This window comes from Aegilops tauschii, chromosome 7, assembly GCF_002575655.3.
Source record: "Aegilops tauschii subsp. strangulata cultivar AL8/78 chromosome 7, Aet v6.0, whole genome shotgun sequence".
NCBI classification, from domain to species: Eukaryota; Viridiplantae; Streptophyta; class Magnoliopsida; order Poales; family Poaceae; genus Aegilops; species Aegilops tauschii.
The window spans coordinates 9,359,315-9,369,872 of NC_053041.3; positions in this window are offsets into that span (position 1 = coordinate 9,359,315).

A 10,558-nucleotide genomic window follows, 5' to 3' on the forward strand; every position below is an offset into this window, starting at 1 on the left:
ACGTTTAGAAAAAGGAAACGAAGAAAACGGCCATCCATCCCACCGTTGTCTAGCACTTGCATACCGATACATTAATGTTTCCCACATTCGTCTTTTGTGCATTAATTTTTGGTTTTCAAAATTATAAAAGACATATCTTTTAAACCGCGTGTCAAAATTCAGATCCGTTTTCACCGTTGAAACCCTCGCGACGTGCTCTTCAAAAGTAGATCCCGCATGGGGATGTTTCGACGAACTAGTTTTCCTGCCAACTCAACATCAATATGTGTGCAACTAGACTACATGCTGTGCCAACTGAGCATATGTGTGTGCCAATAATCCTTCTGCCAACTAAACATCAATGTGTGTGCAACTAGACCACATTCCCGCGCCAACTGAGCATATGTGTGCCAATAGTCCTGCCAACTAAACGTTAATGTGTGTGCAACTAGACTACATTGCCGCGCCAACTGAGTGTATATGTGTGTAACTAGTCCTGTCAACTAAATATCAATGTGTGTGCAACTAGACTACATTGTCGCGCCAATTGCACATATGTGTGTGCAACTAGTGTCCTGCCAACTAAACATTAATATGTGTGCAACTAGACTAAATTACAAGCCAACTAAGCATATGCGTGTGCAACTAGTCCTTCTGGCAGCTAAACATCAATGTGTGTGCAAACTAGACTACATTATAAGCCAACTAAACATCAATGTGTGTATAACTAGACTAAATTACAAGCCAATTGATCTTAAAAAAAGTTGCACCATGTAGTACTAAAGTTGCACAATGGAGTATTTTAGTTGCACCATATAGCACCAAAATTGGCATCAAATTTTTTTTATCGAAACATATCCATGCAGGATCTAGTTTTAAAGATCCCGTCGCGATGAATCCAACGGTGAAAACGGAACTGAATTCCGACGTGTGGTTTAAAAGATATGGCTTTAAAAGAATTTAAAATCCCGAAATAAAAGTACGTAGATCTGTTTTCTCTAATTGATGAGACTAATGTGAACACATTTAATGCCAGCACCCACATGCACTACGAGACAAAAATAAATACACATGCATGTGTGTGGTAGAGCGGCGCTTGGAAACACCAAATAACGCGCGGCCACTTTTTAGATTTTGGGTTGAAAAGGTGGCATCAAAGATCAAGCCTCTGTGCGTGAATTCCTGCTCCTCGTAAATTAGGTAAGGGTCGCTAGCCGTCCGATTCCAGTTTGATTTCAGTAGTTCGCACTCACTGCCATTGATGTACGAACACCGAGTATTTTCCTAAGTCACTTGAAATTAAAATACTTGCTGCGTGTATTACTACCCCGCGAGGCGACTCGCCTCGCGACCACCAAGTTCGCTCAGCTGCCGACGATGATGAAGTTCGCTCAGCTGAGATAATGGCCGAGCAAGAAGGCGGTGTTGGCGAGGAAGAGCAAGGCTCTGTTCGCTCAGCTACAACTACGCCCGACAATGACGTTCACTCAGTTGAGATGATCTCCAACAAAATTAGAGCATCTCAAAAGAGACGGTTTTGCTAAAGCACATCCGGATGTATAATAATCAAAGCACATCTAAGTCCCATGTCATTGAATTTTAATTATTTCATGTTGTTATATTATCAATCTTGGATGTTTTATATACATTTACAAGCAACTTTATATATTTTTTGGAACTAACCCATAAACTTAGTGTCCAGTGTCAGTTGCTATTTTTTGCTTTTTTTGCAGAATATTAATATCAAACGAAGAAAAAAATGCTACGAAACTCTTTGGAGATTGTTTTCTGGTGATAAGAGACCCTTGAAGCTTCTCGAGACCACGAGAAGATGGACGTGGGGCCCACTAGGCACCAGGGCGAGCCAGAGGCCCCCGACATGCCCTGGTTGGTAGTGGGGCCCACGGGCACCGTCTTGACCTACCTTCGCCTCTATAAATACTCCAAAATCCCAAAAACCCTAGGGGAGTCGACGATATACTTTTTCCGCCGCCACAAATTGCAGAACCACGAGATCCAATCTAGAGGCCTTTTCCGGCACTCTACCGGAGGGGGCAACGATCACGGAGGGGTTCTTCATCGTCTTTGTTGCCCCTCCGATGATGCGTGAGTAGTTTACCACAAACCTACGGGTCCGTAGTTAGTAGCTAGATGGCTTCTTCTATCTTTTATTTTGATCTTCAATACAATGTTCTCCTCAATGTTGTTCAAGATCTAATTGATGTAATGACTTTTTGCAGTGTGTTTGTTGGGATTCGATAAATTGTGAGTTTATGACCAGATACTATTCATGAATATTATTTGATTTTTATCTGAACTCTTTTATGCATGATTTGAGTAGCCTCGTATTTCTTGTCCGGTTTATTGGTTTAGTTTGGCCGACTGAATTCATTTTTCTTGCCATGGAAGGGTGCTTTGTGATGGGTTCGATCTTGCGGTGCTCAATCTCAATGACAGAACGAGACATAACATGCATGCATCGTTGCTATTAAGGGTAACAAGATGGGGTTTATTCATACGTGAGTTTATCTTGTCTACATCATGTCATCTTGCTTAAAGCATTACTTTGTTTTTATGAACTTAATACACTAGATGCATGTTGGATAATGGTCAATGCGTGGAGTAATAGTTCTAGATGCAGGTAGGAGTCGGTCTACTAATCTTGGACGTGATGCATGTACGCATGACCATTGCCTTGGATGTCGTCGTAATTATTTGCTTTTCTATCAATTGCTCCATAGTAATTTGTTTACCCACCGTATGCTATTTTCTCGAGAGAAGCCTCTTTTGAAATATAGGCCCCTTGGGTCTATTTCTATCATATTATTTTCAGATCTATTAAACCAAAAATACAAAAATACTTTGCTGCACTTTATTTACTTTTCATTTTATTTGCATCTATCAATCTATCTATTTATCAAACACCATACAATTTATTCTTGCACATAACCTTCGACAGATTGCCAACCCTTTGTTGCGTTGGGTTGCGAGGATTTGTTGTTTGTGTGCCGGTGCTGCTAATGAGGTGTTGCTTGGTTCTCTTACTGGATTGATAACCTTGATTTCATAATTGAGGGTAATACTTATTTCTACTGTACTGCATCATCCTGTTCTCTTCGGGGAAATCCCAACGCAGATCACAAGTAGCATAGACGTATCATACATGTAAAAATTTATGAAACAAAAATAGTGTTAGGGGGAGGGAGGGGGGCCGATGCCCCCCTCCCTAACTTCAATGAGGTTCCACATTCCAAAGTGTAGTTCGAAGCTACATGCTTAATGGTGGTAATAAGGAGCCTCCTTAGTACCGCCGCCGTCCAAGGCCGCATCCATGGCGCCGCCGTCCTCTTAGACATCCTCATAGTATTGGTGAAGTCTTTCACCACTTTCAAGCTTGCTGTCGTGGTTGCTCACTGCCGTGGGGCCGTGACCTGTATGGAGAGTACCAGTGCTAGAGTGCAACTAGTATTTGTCGGAGTACGACAAGATTGAATGAAAGTGAATGGATGATTAGTCTTGATTTCTATTGATTCTCAAGTATAGATATATCTGGAAGAGGTGAGAAGAAAATGTGTCTATTTGGAGATGCCCCTCCAGAGCAGGTGCCCGTTGGCAATAAAGATTAGAGAGAGTGAAGGGACATGACTGTTTGGTGTTGGACACACCCCTTTACTAATGACTGTTTATTAATTTGCATGTGCTAATTAACAATAGACATGTGCTAATTGATCCACTAATTAATTCTTAACAATAATGTTCGCTAGTTAGGAGACTTGTGGTGTGCATTGATGTGGGTGTGTGATTATTGTGCATTTCGTGGGTTTCCTTTGGTTTTATTGATCCATCATTTGCTTCAAGGGATCAAGTGTGCCACACCTAAGGGCATCTCCAACGGCAACCCGCAAAAACCTCTTGCTTCCGTCCATGGACAGGGGGATTGATACGTCTCCAACGTATCCATAATTTTTGATTGTTCCATGCTATATTATATTCTGTTTTGGACATTATTGGGCTTTATTATACACTTTAATATTATTTTTGGGACTAACCTATTAACCGGAGGCCCAGCCCAGAATTGCTGTTTTTTTGCCTATTTCAGAGTTTCGCAGAAAAAGAATATCAAACAGAGTCCAAACAGAATGAAACCTTCGGGAACGTGATTTTCGGAACGAACGTGATCCAGAGGACTTGGACCCTACGTCAAGACATCAACCAGGAGGGCACGAGGTAGGGAGGGGCGCCTACCCCCCCAGGGCGCGCCCTCCACCCTCGTGGGCCCCCTGTTGCTCCATCGACGTACTCCTTCCTCCTATGTATACCTACGTACCCCCAAACTACCAGATACTGAGCCAAAAACCCAATTCCACCGCCGCAACCTTCTGTACCCGTGAGATCCCATCTTGGGGCCTCTTCCGGAGCTCCGCCGGAGGGGGCATGATCACGGAGGGCTTCTACATCAACAGCATAGCCTCTCCGATGATGTGTGAGTAGTTTACCTCAGACCTTCGGGTCCATAGTTATTAGCTAGATGGCTTCTTCTCTCTTTTTGGATCTCAATACAATGTTCTCCCCCTCTCTCGTGGAGATCTATTCGATGTAATCTTCTTTTGCGGTGTGTTTGTTGAGACCGATGAATTGTGGGTTTATGATCAAGTTTATCTATGAACAATATTTGAATCTTCTCTGAATTCTTTTATGTATGATTGGTTATCTTTGCAAGTCTCTTCGAATTATCAGTTTGGTTTGGCCTACTAGATTGATCTTTCTTGCAATGGGAGAAGTGCTTAGCTTTGGGTTCAATCTTGCGGTGTCCTTTCCCAGTGACAGTAGGGGCAGCAAGGCACGTATTGTATTGTTGCCATCAAGGATAACAAGATGGGGTTTATATCATATTGCATGAGTTTATCCCTCTACATCATGTCATCTTGCTTAAAGCGTTACTCTGTTCTTATGAACTTAATACTCTAGATGCATGCTGGATAGCGGTCGATGTGTGGAGTAATAGTAGTAGATGCAGGCAGGAGTCGGCCAACTTGTCTCGGACGTGATGCCTATATACATGATCATACCTAGATATTCTCATAACTATGCTCAATTCTGTCAATTGCTCAACAGTAATTTGTTCACCCACCGTAATATTTATGCTCATGAGAGAATCCACTAGTGAAACCTATGGCCCCCGGGTCTATTTTCCATCATATTAATCTCCCATCAACAAGCTATTTTCATTGCCTTTTATTTTACTTTGCATCTTTATCATAAAAATACCAAAAATATTATCTTATCATATCTATCAGATCTCACTCTCGTAAGTGACCGTGTAGGGATTGACAACCCCTTATTGCGTTGGTTGCGAGGATTTATTTGTTTGTGTAGGTGCGAGGGACTCATGCGTGGCCTCCTACTGGATTGATACCTTGGTTCTCAAAAACTGAGGGAAATACTTACGCTACTTTGCTGCATCACCCTTTCCTCTTCAAGGGAAATCCAACGCAGTGCTCAAGAGGTAGCAAGAAGGATTTCTGGCGCCGTTGCCGGGGAGGCTTACGCAAGGTCAAGTCAAGATTTGGACTCCCGACAACGAGCCATTTCTGGCGCCGTTGCCGGGGAGTCTACGCAAAAGTGAACATACCAAGTACCCATCACAAACCCTTATCTCCCGCATTACATTATTTGCCATTTGCCTCTCATTTTCCTCTCCCCCACTTCACCCTTGCCGTTTTATTCGTCCTCTCTCTTTTCTGGTCGCCTTTTTTTTGCTTGCTTCTTGTTTGCTCGTGTGTTGGATTGCTTGCTTGTCATGATGGCTCAAGATAATACCAAATTGTGTGACTTTACCAATACCAACAATAATGATTTCCTTAGCACTCCGATTGCTCCTCTTACCGATACTGAATCTTGTGAAATCAATGCTGCTTTGTTGAATCTTGTCATGAAAAATCAATTCGCCGGCCTTCCTAATGAAGATGCCGCTACCCATCTAAATAGCTTCGTTGATTTGTGTGATATGCAAAAGAAGAAAGATGTGGACAATGATATTGTTAAATTGAAGCTATTTCCTTTTTCACTTAGAGATCGTGCTAAAGCTTGGTTTTCGTCTTTGCCTAAAAATAGTATTGATTCCTGGAATAAGTGCAAAGATGCTTCTATCTCCAAGTATTTTCCTCTCGCTAAGATCATCTCTCTTAGAAATGATATTATGAATTTTAAGCAACTTGATCATGAACATGTTGCACAAGCTTGGGAGAGGATGAAATTAATGATACGTAATTGCCCTACGCATGGTTTGAATTTGTGGATGATTATACACAAATTTTATGCCGGATTGAATTTTGCTTCTAGAAATCTTTTAGATTCGGCCGCGGGAGGCACTTTTATGGAAATCACTTTAGGAGAAGCTACTAAATTCCTAGATAGTATTATGTTTAATTATTCTCAATGGCACACTGAAAGATCTACTAATAAAAAAGTGCATGCGATAGAAGAAATTAATGTTTTGAGTGGAAAGATGGATGAACTTATGAAATTATTTGCTACTAAGAGTGTTTCTTCTAATCCCAATGATATGCCTTTGTCTACTTTGATTGAGAATAATAATGAACCTATGGATGTGAATTTTGTTGGTAGGAATAATTTTGGTAAGAACGCGTATAGAGGAAACTTTAATCCTAGGCCTTATCCTAGTAATTCCTCTAATAATTATGGTAATTCCTACAACAATTCTTATGGAAACTTTAATAAGATGCCTTCTGAATTTGAGACTAGTGTTAAGGAATTTATGAATTCGCAAAAGATTTTTCAATGCTTTGCTTGAAGAAAAATTGCTTAAAGTTGATGAATTGGCTAGGAATGTCAATAGAATTTCTCTTGATGTTGATTCTTTAAAACTTAGATCTATTCCTCCTAAGCATGATATCAATGAGTCTCTCAAAAGCCATGAGAATTTCCATTGATGAGTGCAAAGAAAGAACAGCTGGGATGCGTGCTAAGAAAGATTGCTTTGTGAAAGCGTGTTCTTCTAGTTTCTATGAAAATAAAGATGAAGATCTAAAAGTTATTGATGTGTCCCCTATTAAATCTTTGTTTTGCAATATGAATCTTGATAATGACGGGACTGAATATGATCTACCTTTACCTAGAAGGCGTTCCAGAAATTCGGAGTTTTTAGACTTGATGCTAAAATTGATAAAAGTGAGATTGAAGAGATCAAAACATTAGATATTAATGAACCCACTATTTTAGATTTCAAGGAATTTAATTATGATAATTTCTCTTTGATAGATTGTATTTCCTTGTTGCAATCCGTGCTAAATTCTCCTCGTGCTTATAGTCAAAATAAAGCCTTTACCAAACATATCGTTGATGCTTTGATGCAATCTTATGAAGAAAAACTTGAGTTGGAAGTTTCTATCCCTGGAAAACCTTATGATGAATGGTAACCTACTATTAAAATTAAGATTAAAGATCATGAATGCTATGCTTTGTTTGATTTGGGTGCTAGTGTTTGCACGATTCCAAAGACTTTGTGCGATTTGCTAGGTTTCCGTGATTTTGATGATTGCTCTCTAAACTTGCACCTTGCAGATTCTACTATTAAGAAACCTATGGGAAGAATTAATGATGTTCTTATTGTTGCAAATAGGAACTATGTGCCCGTAGATTTTATTGTTCTTGATATAGATTGCAATCCTTCATATCCTATTATTCTTGGTAGACCTTTCCTTAGAACGATTGGTGCAATTATTGATATGAAGGAAGGGAATATTAGATTCCAATTTCCACTAAAGAAAGGCATGGAACACTTCCCTAGACAGAAAATAAAATTACCTTATGAATCTATTATGAGAGCCACTTATGGATTGCTTACAAAAGATGGCAATACCTAGATCTATCCTTGCTTTTATGCCTAGCTAGGGGCGTTAAACGATAGCGCTTGTTGGGAGGCAACCCAATTTTATTTTTAGTTTTTTTTTCTTTTTGCTTCTGTTTAGGAATAAATCTTTGATCTAGCCTCTGGTTAGATGTCTTTTTATTTTTTAATTAGTGTTTGTGCCAAGTTAAACCTATAGGATCTTCTTGGATGATAGTTATTTGATCTTGCTGTAAATTCCAGAAACTTTCTGTTCACAAAAATAATTGTTAAAAATCACCAGAACGTGATAAAATATTGATTCCAATTGCTTCTGATCAATAAACAAATTGTCTAGGTCGTCCTATTTTGGCTGAATTTTTGGAGTTCCATGAGTTTGCGTTAGTTACAGATTACTACAGACTGTTCTGTTTTTGACAGATTCTGTTTTTCGTGTGTTGTTTGCTTATTTTGATGAATCTATGGCTAGTAAAATAGTTTATAAACCATAGAGAAGTTGGAATACAGTAGGTTTAACACCAATATAAATAAAGAATGAGTTCATTACAGTACCTTGAAGTGGTCTTTTGTTTTCTTTCGCTAACGGAGCTCACGAGATTTTCTGTTAAGTTTTGTGTTGTGAAGTTTTCAAGTTTTGGGTAAAAGATTTGATGGATTATGTAACAAGGAGTGGCAAGAGCCTAAGCTTGGGGATGCCCATGGCACCCCAAGATAATCTAAGGACACCTAAAAGCCAAAGCTTGGGGATGCCCCGGAAGGCATCCCCTCTTTCGTCTACTTCCATCGGTAACTTTACTTGGAGCTATATTTTTATTCACCACATGATATGTGTTTTGCTTGGAGCGTCTTGTATTATTTGAGTCTTTATTTGTTAGTTTACCACAATCATCCTTGCTGTGCACACCTTTTAAGAGAGTCACACTTGATTCGGAATTTATTAGAATACTCTATGTGCTTCACTTATTTTTTTGAGCTATATATAGTTTTTGCTCTAGTGCTTCACTTATATCTTTTAGAGCACGGTGGTGGATTTGTTTTATAGAAACTATTGATCTCTCATGCTTCACTTATATTATTTTGAGAGTCTTAAAATAGCATGGCAATTTGCTTTAATTAATATCATGAGAAATTTGATGCTTGATAATTGTTTTGAGATATAAAGGTAGTAATATCATAGTTGTGCTAGTTGAGTAATTGTGGAATTGAAAAATACATGTGTTGGAGTTTGTGACTCCCGTAGCATGCACGTATGGTGAACCGTTATGTAACGAAGTCGGAGCATGAAGTATTTGTTGATTGTCTTCCTTTGTGTGGCGGTCGGGATCGCGCGATGGTTAACTCCTACCAACCCTTCCCCTAGGAGCATGCGTAGTAGTACTTTGCTTCGAGGGCTAATAAATTTTTGCAATAAGTATATGAGTTCTTTATGACTAATGTGAGTCCATGGATTATACGCACACTTACCTTTCCGCAATTTTCTAGCCTCTTCGGTACCGCGCATTACCCTTTCTCACCTTGAGAGTTGGTGCAAACTTCACCGGTGCATCCAAACCCCGTGATATGATATGCTCTATCACACATAAAGCTCCTTATATCTTCCTCAAACAGCCACCATACCTACCTATCATGGCATTTCCATAGCCATTCCGAGATACATTGCCATGCAACTTTCCACCGTTTCATTTATCATGATATACTCCATTATTGTCATATTGCTTTGCATGATCATGTAGTTGACATTATATTTGTGGCAAAGCCACCGTTCATAATTCTTTCATACATGTCGCTCTTGATTCATTGCATATCCCGGTACACCGCCGGAGGCATTCATATAGAGTCATATTTTGTTGTAAGTATTGAGTTGTAATTCATGAGTTGTAAGTAAATAAAAGTGTGATGATCATCATTATTAGAGCATTGTCCAAAGTGAGGAAAGGATGATGGAGACTATGATTCCCCCACAAGTCGGGATGAGACTCCGGACTAAAAAACAAGAAGAGACCATAAAAAAAAGAGAAAAGGCCCAAATAAAAAAATAATGAGAGAAAAAGAGAGAAGGGACAATGTTACTACCCTTTTACCACACTTGTGCTTCAAAGTAGCACCGTGATCTTCATAATAGAGAGTCTCTCATTTTGTCACTTTCATATACTAGTGGGAAATTTCATTATAGAACTTGGCTTGTATATTCCAATGATGGGCTTCCTAAAATGCCCAAGGTCTTCGTGAGCAAGCAAGTTGGATGCACACCCACTTAGTTTCTTTTTGAGCTTTCATACACTTATAGCTCTAGTGCATCCGTTGCATGGCAATCCCTACTCCTCGCATTAACATCAATTGATGGGCATCTCCATAGCCCGTTGATTAGCCTCGTTGATGTGAGACTTTCTCCTTTTTGTCTTCCCACATAACCCTTACCATTATACCTTATTCCACCATAGTGCTATATCCATGGCTTGCGCTCATGTATTGCGTAAGAGTTGAAAAGGTTGAAGCGCGTTAAAAGTATGAACCAATTGCTTGGCCAAAACCGGGGTCGTATGTGATGGGGAAGATGGAGCATAGCCAGACTATATGATTTTGTAGGGATAACTTGATTTGGCTATGTTATTTTGATAAGACATAATTGCTTAGTTAGTATGCTTGAAGTATTATTGTTTTTATGTCAACATTAAACTTTTATCTTGAATCATATCAAATCTGAACATT